The sequence below is a fragment of the Propithecus coquereli genome, unplaced genomic scaffold (assembly GCF_000956105.1).
Source record: "Propithecus coquereli isolate 6110/MARCELLA unplaced genomic scaffold, Pcoq_1.0 Scaffold54, whole genome shotgun sequence".
Lineage (NCBI taxonomy): Eukaryota > Metazoa > Chordata > Mammalia > Primates > Indriidae > Propithecus > Propithecus coquereli.
Window position 1 is genome coordinate 2,777,002 of NW_012151285.1, and position 10,002 is coordinate 2,787,003.

The window sequence follows — 10,002 nt, forward strand, 5'->3', positions numbered from 1 at the left end:
AATTAAGCAAAATTCTTAAGCAACTTATATTTGTTGGGTCTTACCAAAGCATTCAACTTAGTTCTCTATGAAATAGATTATATCTTTTTGCATAGAATGTAAGTTACATGGAAAAAGGGGTCTTTGTTTCTTTGTTCACGGATTTATTCTGAGCATGAAGAACATTGCCTGGCACATGGTAGATGTTCAATTTGTTGAATAAAGTCGTTCACATAAATATTTAATTAAGTTAATTAATTACAGCAGTAAGTACAAATGGCGTAAAGAGGTTTGGGAGCTAACAGCAAGTAAATCAGCAGGTGGGTACATGGGTATACAAGGGAGTAGCTGACTATCCATGAGCATTCGATGTGCTGTGAGCATCAGTTAGTGTGCTTTTGGAGGAAATGAAGAGTGTCCATTAATCTGGGGAGTCAATTGGATGGGGTTCATTATGAGATATCCCTCGCTCCTGCTCAGATAAGAAGCCTAGGCCAACACACACCTGAGGCAGGAGCTAGCAGAAGGAATCAGGGTATTCTTCTCCCATTTCCCATGATGGCGGTGCCTGTTATGAGTTCCAGAGCCAGAGAAGAAAGGTCAGGACAGTAGATTCTTTATAAACCCCAAGTTACCATTCTATCTTTCTGAATTACCAAGAAGTTCTTCTCCCAAAGAAATCATTTAAAATCTTTCAACCTGTTCTAAATAACTGGGGGCTTCTGTGGTTTGCAACAGAGGGTATACATCCTGCCACCATTTTAAAAGAAAAAAAAAATCCACCCACTTCTCAATGTTATTAATATTTATTCATGTCATTGGCCAAGAATGTGTTGAATAAAATCACCCAGAATGATGTCAGTGAGTCAGACTGCCTTGCTGCAGACCCCGGCATTATACCATCAATACGAAACCTTCTCTGTACCTTGGGGGCTAGAAAGCTCAGCGAGATGAAGCATCTAGAAAAATGTCTATCCATGAGCAGACTCAACGCATCGTTGTTTGTGTTGTTGCATTTGCAGCCATGTCCTGCTTCTTCACCAGGACCTAGTGAATGTCAAAAGCAAGGCAACAAACAAGCCAAAAAATTGTTGTTAATTGAGTTTCTGCTCCTGCCACAGAAGAATTAGTGTTCAGGGCCCTGATCCACTGCAAGTAACTAAGCTTTGCTTCCTCAGACCACTTTGGTTTGGGGGAGAATCAAGGTGTATGGCGAGAGGCAAGTAGTGAAAGCTGTCACTGTCAGGCAGATTTGGAAAGCCTGCAGGGGAAGCAAGAAGTGGCAAAGGGCCACTGCATTGTCCCACAGTCTTTCTCTCAGCCCCCAGCTCCCTAGAAATGTAACATTACATTCACTGGATAAAACCTTACCTAGCCAGTAAAACTGAATGCATAAAGAACTTTTAATGATAACGAAAGATGATTAAAATATTAGTTTAAGATTTATAAAATAACCATTCATGTAGGCAATCATTTATTAATGTGAAGCCAGTGGCAAATATTAATAAAACAGATGACATCCCCGACTTCATGGAATATATATTCTTGTAAGATAAGTATTCATTAGAGGACATGTGGAAGAAAATACACCCCAATTTTAATAATTATTTTTATTTCTGAGCTATTGGATTACATTTTATTTTTGTTCTTCTTTAAAGATTTCTGTATTTTTCAAAAAGGGTGGGGGGAGGAAATACATATAGGAGATATTTTGACTGCCCAGCATCTAAATCCCTTTCTTAGAATTGGGAGAAATCCCTTTTTGTAAAGCTTATCTGGCCACCCACCTACTACAGAGGCTGAAAATACCAGACGTTTGCTTTCCCGGCTACCCTTCCAGCTAGGCCTAGGCATGCGGCCCTAGCTTACTCGGGTCTCATATTACCATATTGCACTTTGCTTTGATTGCAAGTGACACAGACAAGCAGGGATGGCGGTGAATGAGTCCTTCTGGCAGTGGAAATTGTTGCAGCAAGACTGGATTCTAGCCCAGCAGTTTCAACGATGTTGGTGGCAGTGGTTGTGGCGAGATCACAAAGGCCAAACGACCACCTGATCTGGACTGCTCGTGATGAAGTAGCCAGTTTTTCTGCCTTAACACAAGTTTAGTGGGATCAACAGAGCTCCATCATCAAGTGGCCGAAGTATAGGCTGGCAGGTGCTTGAGGAAGTCGTGATGACACAAGTTGACCCTGACAGGAAACAGACAGGTGAGCGGGGGGCTCACCCCAGCCGTTCCACCACCCATCCCGCCACTCACACCTATGGCGTCATGGGCAGTTCCTGTGACCGCTTGACCAGGAAGGGGAAAAAGCCAAGCCTGACTTCAGATGGATCTGTTTAATGTGTTTGCACCAACCGGAAGTAGACAAGTAGCTCTATATCCTCACTCGTGAATGGCCCTAAAGGCAGTGAGGAAGGGGAAATCATCCCAGAGGGTGACACCTTGGGTGGGACAATTTGCTGTCCACTCCTGCTGAGTGGTGAGATAGCTGAAGGTAAATCGTTACCAGATTCTTGGACTGTGGGCTGTGACTAACGTTTGGATAGCTGGTCATGAACGTGGAAGGAACAAGATTGGAGAACTAGTAACAGGGACGTTTGAGAAGGAGGTGTGTGGATGGGTGTCTAGAAAAGTGCCCCAAGAGCATACTCCCTCAAAGACCCTCTCACTCCACTGTGGAAAGGTGATGAATAAACCAGTGAACAAGATGATCCGCCATGCAGATACCAGGCAACCTCCTTCCCAGCCACCCCAGTGATTGTTCAATGGGCTCATACACAAAGCGGCCATGGAGGTGGGAACGGAACCTACTCATGAACTCAAAGACATAGGCTTCCCTTCACCAGGGCTAATCTGGCTACCCTGGTGCTGAGGCCCAACTTGCAACCAGCAGGAACCATCCTTGATCCTGTAATATTGGGTCTTCCCTGGGTGGACCAGCCTGCCCCCTGGTGGCAGGTGGACTGTATCAACCTCCTCTGTCATGAGGCACCAGTATTTGTCCTCACAGATACAGACACTTATTCTGGACTTGGATTTGCTTTCTGCGCCTGCCATTCTTTGGTCAGCATCACCACCCACAGATAAACAGCTCCATCATCAAGTGGCCGAGGTATCGGCTGGCAGGTGCTTGAGAAGGTGATGACACAAGCTGTTCTATGAGCGGGGGTTGGGGGAGGCTCATCCCTGCCGTTCCATTACCCACCCCTCCTCTCACACCATACACCCTGCTTCTTTCCAAGGAACACTTTACAGAACAGAAACAAATCAACGGGCTGCTGCACGTGTCATTCACTGATCCTACATTACACATTGTCACCCAGAAACGGCTGGGCAAACAGACAGGAAAAAAACAAAAAGGGCAGATTCAATGTTAGTTGAGTTTGATTGCCCCTAATTATCAAGGGGAAATGGGGCTGCTGCCTCAAACTGAGGGCAACCTGGAGGTGGATGAAGCCCAGGGGATTCCTGGGCCAGTTCCTAATATTGCCACATCCAATAGTAAAAGTCAACAGAGAGCTACGTGACTCTCTTCAAGCATGACCACCAAGATCTCAGAACTCTTGGAAATGAAGGTTTGTATCACCCCATTGGGTGCAGATCCCTGACCAGGCGAGGTCCTGGCTGAGTTCGAAAGAAACATGATAGTGGAAGAGGGAAGGTGGATCTACTGACTTTATCTTCCTCACCAGGTATAGAAACAAGCACTATAATTTTCTTCCTTACTAAAATATAGATGCTGATATTTGAACTCATTTTTTTATCCTTTTTTTCTCTCTTTCTCTCAAAATTTTATATGGGATGTGTGGTGATGGTTTCCTTTACAAATTTATCCATAGGTTACAGAACACTGAGAGGGAATCAGGATAGAATAGAGGAGGAGAAGCCATGGCTCCAGGTTCCTGAACTCCAAGGTGGACACAGAACAGGTGAGACTTTGATTTGACTGTACTTTTAGAGGGAAGAACATAAAGACATTCTATTAAAAAGACATCTGCACTCAAATGTTCCTAGCAGCACAGTTCACAATTGCAAAGATGTGGAATCAACCCAAGTCTCCATCAATACATGAGTGGATTAATAAAATGTGATATACGTATACCATGGAGTACTACTCAGCCACAAAAAAACAACAGTGAACTAACACATCTTATATTACCCTGGATGGAGCCAGAGCCCATTCTTCTAAGTGAAGTATCACAAGAATGGAAAAGCAAACACCACATATACTCACCATTAAATTGGTACTAATTGATTAACACTTATGTGCACATTATGGAAGTAACAATCATCAGGTGTCGGGCAGTGGGAGGGGGGAGAAGGGGATGGGTAAATTCACACCTAATGGGTGTGGTGCATGATGTCTGGGGGGTGGGCATGCTTGTAGGTTCGACTTGAGCAGAGCAAAGGCAATATATGTAACCAAAGCATTTGTATCCCTGTGATATTCTGAAAACTTTTTTTTAAAAAAAGGGGCATTAAAATAAAAGAAGTAATAAATCTACTTCATAGAGTTGTTAAAAAATAAAAAGAGGAAGAGCATAGATGGGCGTGGTGGTGCGTGCCTGCAGTCCCAGCTATTTGGGAGACTGAGGCAGGAGGATCGCTTGAGTCTAGGAGTTTGAGGTTGCTGTGAGCTATGATCATGCCACTGCACTCCAGCCTGGGAGACAGAGTGACACTCTCTCTCTTAAAAAAAAAAAAAAAAAAAAGAAAGAGCGGTGGGGAGGGGAGCATATTTCAATGGTATGAATGATGGTGGTCTTACGTCAGGTGGGAAGTATAAGTATAGGAATAACAGTATATGTTGATGTTAGGCAATCAAGGGGCCATGCAAAAGGGCAACTGTCATTCTTTCTGACTGCCCAGCCTCTCATTCCCCCACGTTATGAGTGTCTGAAGGGTACAAAGGCAGCCACCCATAATCAATGCCAAAAATGGCAAATATTTCCTTCCCCAGCCTCTTTGGACCTAATTTCCTTGGATCAGACACATCAACCTGGACTTGCAAGGGCTGCCATGCAGCCAGAATGGCAGAGAATTCGGAAGGTGCATCACAGTGGCAGGAGGGTTGAGATGAAGGCCACGGTTGCAGCAGATCTGGCAGAGGGGCGGTGTTTAGAAGCAGCAAGTTCTCCAGTCCGCCTTGACAACCAAGACATCCTGGTCTGTGCGACGTAATTTTAGACGTTTTTTCCCATTGCTTTCTGGCCTGGCCCCAAGTTCTTCAGCCCTACCTATGCCTCTATGAGCCACCTGTTACCCTTGTAGTAAATTACATTTCTGTGTAAGTCAGCCAGTCATTTTATCTTGCAAACAGCTAAAATACTGACTGACTCAGCATGGGCGACATGGATAACTAAGTGCCTGTGCCATAACCTGAATGTAGCAGCAGCCCCATTTCCCTTTGATAATTAGGGGCAATCAAACTCAACCGACATTGGGTCTTCCTTTTTCGCTTTTTCCTGTTTGCCCAGCTATTTCTGGGTGACAATGCATAATGCAGGGTCAGTGAAAGACACCTGCAGCAGCCCATTGACTTGTTTCTGTTCTGCAAAGCCTTCCTTGGAAAGAAGCAGGGTGTGTGGTGGACGGTGATGCTGACCAAACAATGGCAGGTGCAGAAAGCAAATCCAAATGACTACACCTTGAACTAAATTTCTCTCCCTTCTTTCCGTTTTCATGTTTCAGCATCCTATTTCCGTCTTGATTTTTGCTTCTGATACTTCTTCCTTTGCATGGATCATCCAACCCCAGGGCCCCAGGGCTCCCAGATTCTCTGTTCCAGAAGATCAGGACTTTTAGATTTTGACAGCTTGGGTAAGATTAGAGATCCTATTTGGCTTATGAGTTTTATTACCGTGCTTCTAAGTTTCTGCCAAAGGTCCTCCCTTTCTGGAGAAGGCTCACGTTGTTTCTCAGCTGATGTCATTATTCTCTTTGTTTTCATTCTTTTTTCCCATTATCTTATGGCTGGCTTGATGGCTGGTATTTTTGCTGCTGAGAGGTAAGTAGCCATCCTCCTGCTTCCTGTGTCAAGGTCCAAACTCTCCTCCCACTGCTCCTGCAGAGCCCTCACACTGATCCTGTCCTGCATCATTGGTTACAACTTTTCAGGGCCCCAAAAGGCAGCCTCACTCCTTCTAACAAGGCCATAGGGGACCCAAGGGACTGCATCTAGTGCTGCATTGAACACAGTTGTCACTACACCCAAGCAGAAGCCTCAGGACAAGTCATACTGGGCAACCTCAAGCCATGTTCCCTCCCTTTTCCTATCTGAAACATCCGGGTGCCCCTTGATCACAGCCAAGGTGGGCAGGCTTTGCCTTCCCCACATGAGCAGAATTGCTCAACTAGGTGTTCTGAGGCTCGACCATGAGCCCCAGGGATCTCTTTACCATTTCTCCAAGGAAGTTTGGAACCCTCATGCAAACAGGACTTTGGGGTACCTGCTCTGACATTCCAGTATCCCTGAGATGGACGGCCAGGTTAGACCTAGATTTTGACCCTCACATGCAATGAGATAATCAGTGCAATCAGCAGAGTGACCAGCTGTCCCGGTTTGCCCAGGATTGTCCTGGTTTTAACACTGACAGTCCTGTGTCCCAGAAAAATCCTCTGTCCCAGGAAAATCAGGACAGTTTATCACCCTAGCCATCAGCCAAAGTGCAACACTGAATGTTTGCAAGCTGAGGTCGATAGAGAGTTAAGGTAAAATGATTTGATGTCCTTATTCTTGGCACAAAGTAGTTTTCTTACTTTGTATCTACACTCAGCGCATTTTCTTAGACCTACCAGAATGCCAAAGTAATTATGTCTCCTCTTTGTCATGGCCTGGAAATATTCACAGAAGCCCTGGAGCCTGCTTTCTTCCAGCTGACCGACTGCTTAGTGAAGCATTCCCTCCTTAGCTGCTTCAATCTTCCCTCTTTTCATCATTTCAGCTGATCTCCTCTGAACCTCTTCCAATTTATCTGCATCTTCTTGATACCCCGGCACTCCGGATTGAATGCCAGGCACATTTATGTAGAGTTTCACCTCCTCGACTCATTATGTGCCTCAGGCAGCAAATGCAGCAAAGCCATGTAAGCATCTTATCCAATTACTGTAATTGCTTTTCAGATACATGCACACACAGACAGATATACTGTGTTAGTCAAGAGAACTAAATGCCTTCTGAAGGTCAAAAACCACATCACTCTTGGTTGGAAAAGGCAGGAAAATTGTCTCATAAAATTGATGAGCATGACATTAGGAAAAGCAGCAGGCGGAGTTCTCGAGATGCTGGTAGGGGTCTAGCTCTATGCCTGCAAACTGGGAGACCTTGGAGAAGTCATTTCACCAACCTGGCTCTCCATTTCCTTGTGAATAAAAATGAATGGGTGAGACAGGTCATCACGAAAGTCCTTTCCATCATTGCTATTTGGGAAAAGACAAATACTGTTTCAGACTGACATGTAAACCAGCAGATCTCAACAGGAGTGAAGCTGAATCAGAGTCGCCTGGGTGTGTTTGCAGAACACGCCTGCTCCTCCAGCCCTGTGCCAGCTGCCCCTCCAAGGCATGTCAACATTTGGAGAAAAGGGAAAGAGGCATTTCTGCTTATGTTTGTTTCTAGTGATTATGATGGTGACTGTGGTAGGCAGAATAATGTTCCCATCCTAGTCACCAGAACCTGTGAACATCTGAGGTAACATGGCAAAGGGAAATGAAGGTGCAAAAGCAAATAAAGTTGCCAAACAAGCCAACCCAAAAAAAAAAAAACAAAACGCCCTAACCAAGGGGGCCCAAAGCAAACAAAAAAAACCCTAAAAAGGGAAAAAGGAAGCAAAAAAAGGGGGCAAAAGATTCAACGTGAGAAAGACTCGACCTACCATTGCTGCCTTTGACAATGGAGGAGGGGCCACAAGCCAAGGACATGGGCAGCTCTAGAAGCTGAGAAAGGCCAGGAACAGATTCCCCGCCAGAGCCTCCAGAAAGAATGCAGCCCTGCTCACACCTTGCTTTTAGCCTAATGAGACCTCTGACCTCCAGAACCGTAGATAATAAATGTGTGTTGTTTCAAGCCACTAAATATGTGGTGATTTTGTTACAGTGGCAATAGGAAGCAAATACAGTGACCTCTAGGACCAACGTGCCCATACATTCACTCTCACATACAAACACACTCTCTCCCACACCCACGCACATTCTCACACACTACATAGTCACACTCACGTAGTCACGTGCATACGCCCATGCAGCTACACACTCACACACTCACACACACCTACACGCATACTCACCTATATCCCTATAAGAACTAATCCATTCGACTGCCCTGGGTTTTATGGGATAATTCCTATGACTTCACAGTATCCCCAAGAGAAGGCCTGGAATCTCACTAGCTGTACCAAAAAATAGGTTGCAATGAAACAAGGTGCGGAGTGTGTAGGGGGCTCTGACGACCCGGACTTCCACCAGGCGCACACTCCACCTCCCGGCCATGGTCTCAGTCCTGGGGGGGCTCTTCCCTTGGGTCATGCAGACCCCACCCTTTCCCAGGGAGAGTCTCTCCTTCCACCCCCAGGCCTTAATCATCTCCCGCCCTTGTTCTGCTCCACTCTACACAGCCAACTCTGAGACCATGGGGACCGCGGGGCCACAAAACCACACTTCCTGATTTCCTGGTCCTTTCCTCTCAACCCATGTCTCTTCTCTCCTCCAAAATGCATTTGAAATGCAGTTTGTGAAACCAAGATCTGGTTTTGTTCTCTTTACTTCAACTCCCCCTCAACATTTAGTGCACAACTTTATATAGCAGTTGACAGAGCTCATTGGGGTCAGTGGAGGGTGATCTCATGGGAAAAGTACCTGGCAGGAAGTCAACAGGCCTATGGGCCAATCCTGGCCATACCATTATTTTATAGTCACTTAATTACAAAATATATCACCCTCCACAAAATAAGTGAGACTGCTTATCTCTAAACCCCACATGAAATGTTTCCTTATTATTAGTGTATTTGTGTTCAGCAGGAGTGTTCTGTGTCCACAGGAAATTAAAAGCTCCTCAAAGGCAGGAACTAAACTTCTATTTATTGTTAACCCACCCCCACACCTAGTAAAATCTGCCATAACCTGTGGGTGTCCAGTAAATGTGGGTTGACTGACTGCTGGCCTCAAATGACGAGAGCATGACTCGATTCAAATGCCACAAATCATGAACCCACTGGGGAGGAAGACTGCTCTGCAGGCGTGCATCTGAATGTCCTTCGCCGCTCCAGAGACACATTGGGATCTGCATCTCAATTTATAAAATAACTTTTATCGTGCTATGGAATAATTATTAGCATGAGGATATGAGCATGCAGTGATTATGCTTTTAAAGCTGGAGGTGGGCCGGGTGCGGTGGCTCACGCCTGTAATCCTAGCACTCTGGGAGGCTGAGGCGGGCGGATCGTTCTGAGCTCAGGAGTTCGAGACCAGCCTGAGCAAGAGCGAGACCCCGTCTCTACCAAAAATAGAAAGAAATTAATTGGACAGCTAAAAATATATACAGAAAAAATTAGCTGGGCATGGTGGCGCATGCCTGTAGTCCCAGCTACTTGGGAGGCTGAGACAGTAGGATTGCTTGAGCCCAGGAGTTTGAGGTTGCTGTGAGCTAGGCTGAGGCCACGGCACTCGCCCCAGGCAAGAGAGTGAGACTCTGTCTCAAAAAAAAAAAAAAAAAAGCTGGAGGTGTTTCATGTGAAAACTGCTAGGCTTCCTTATTTTACTTAGAAGGCAAGTGTTGTGGGCGGAATTGTGACCTTCCCTAAATTCATGCATTGAAACCCTAACCTCCAGTACCTCGGAATGTGACAGTACTTGGAAATAGGGTCTTTAAGGACATGATTAAGTTAAAATAAGGTCGTGAGGGTAGGCCCTAATCCAATGTTACTGGTGTCTTTATCGGAGCAGATGAGGATACAGACACACACAAGAGGGAAACCATGTGAAGACACATGAAGAAAGTGGTCAACTATAAGCCGAGGAGAGAA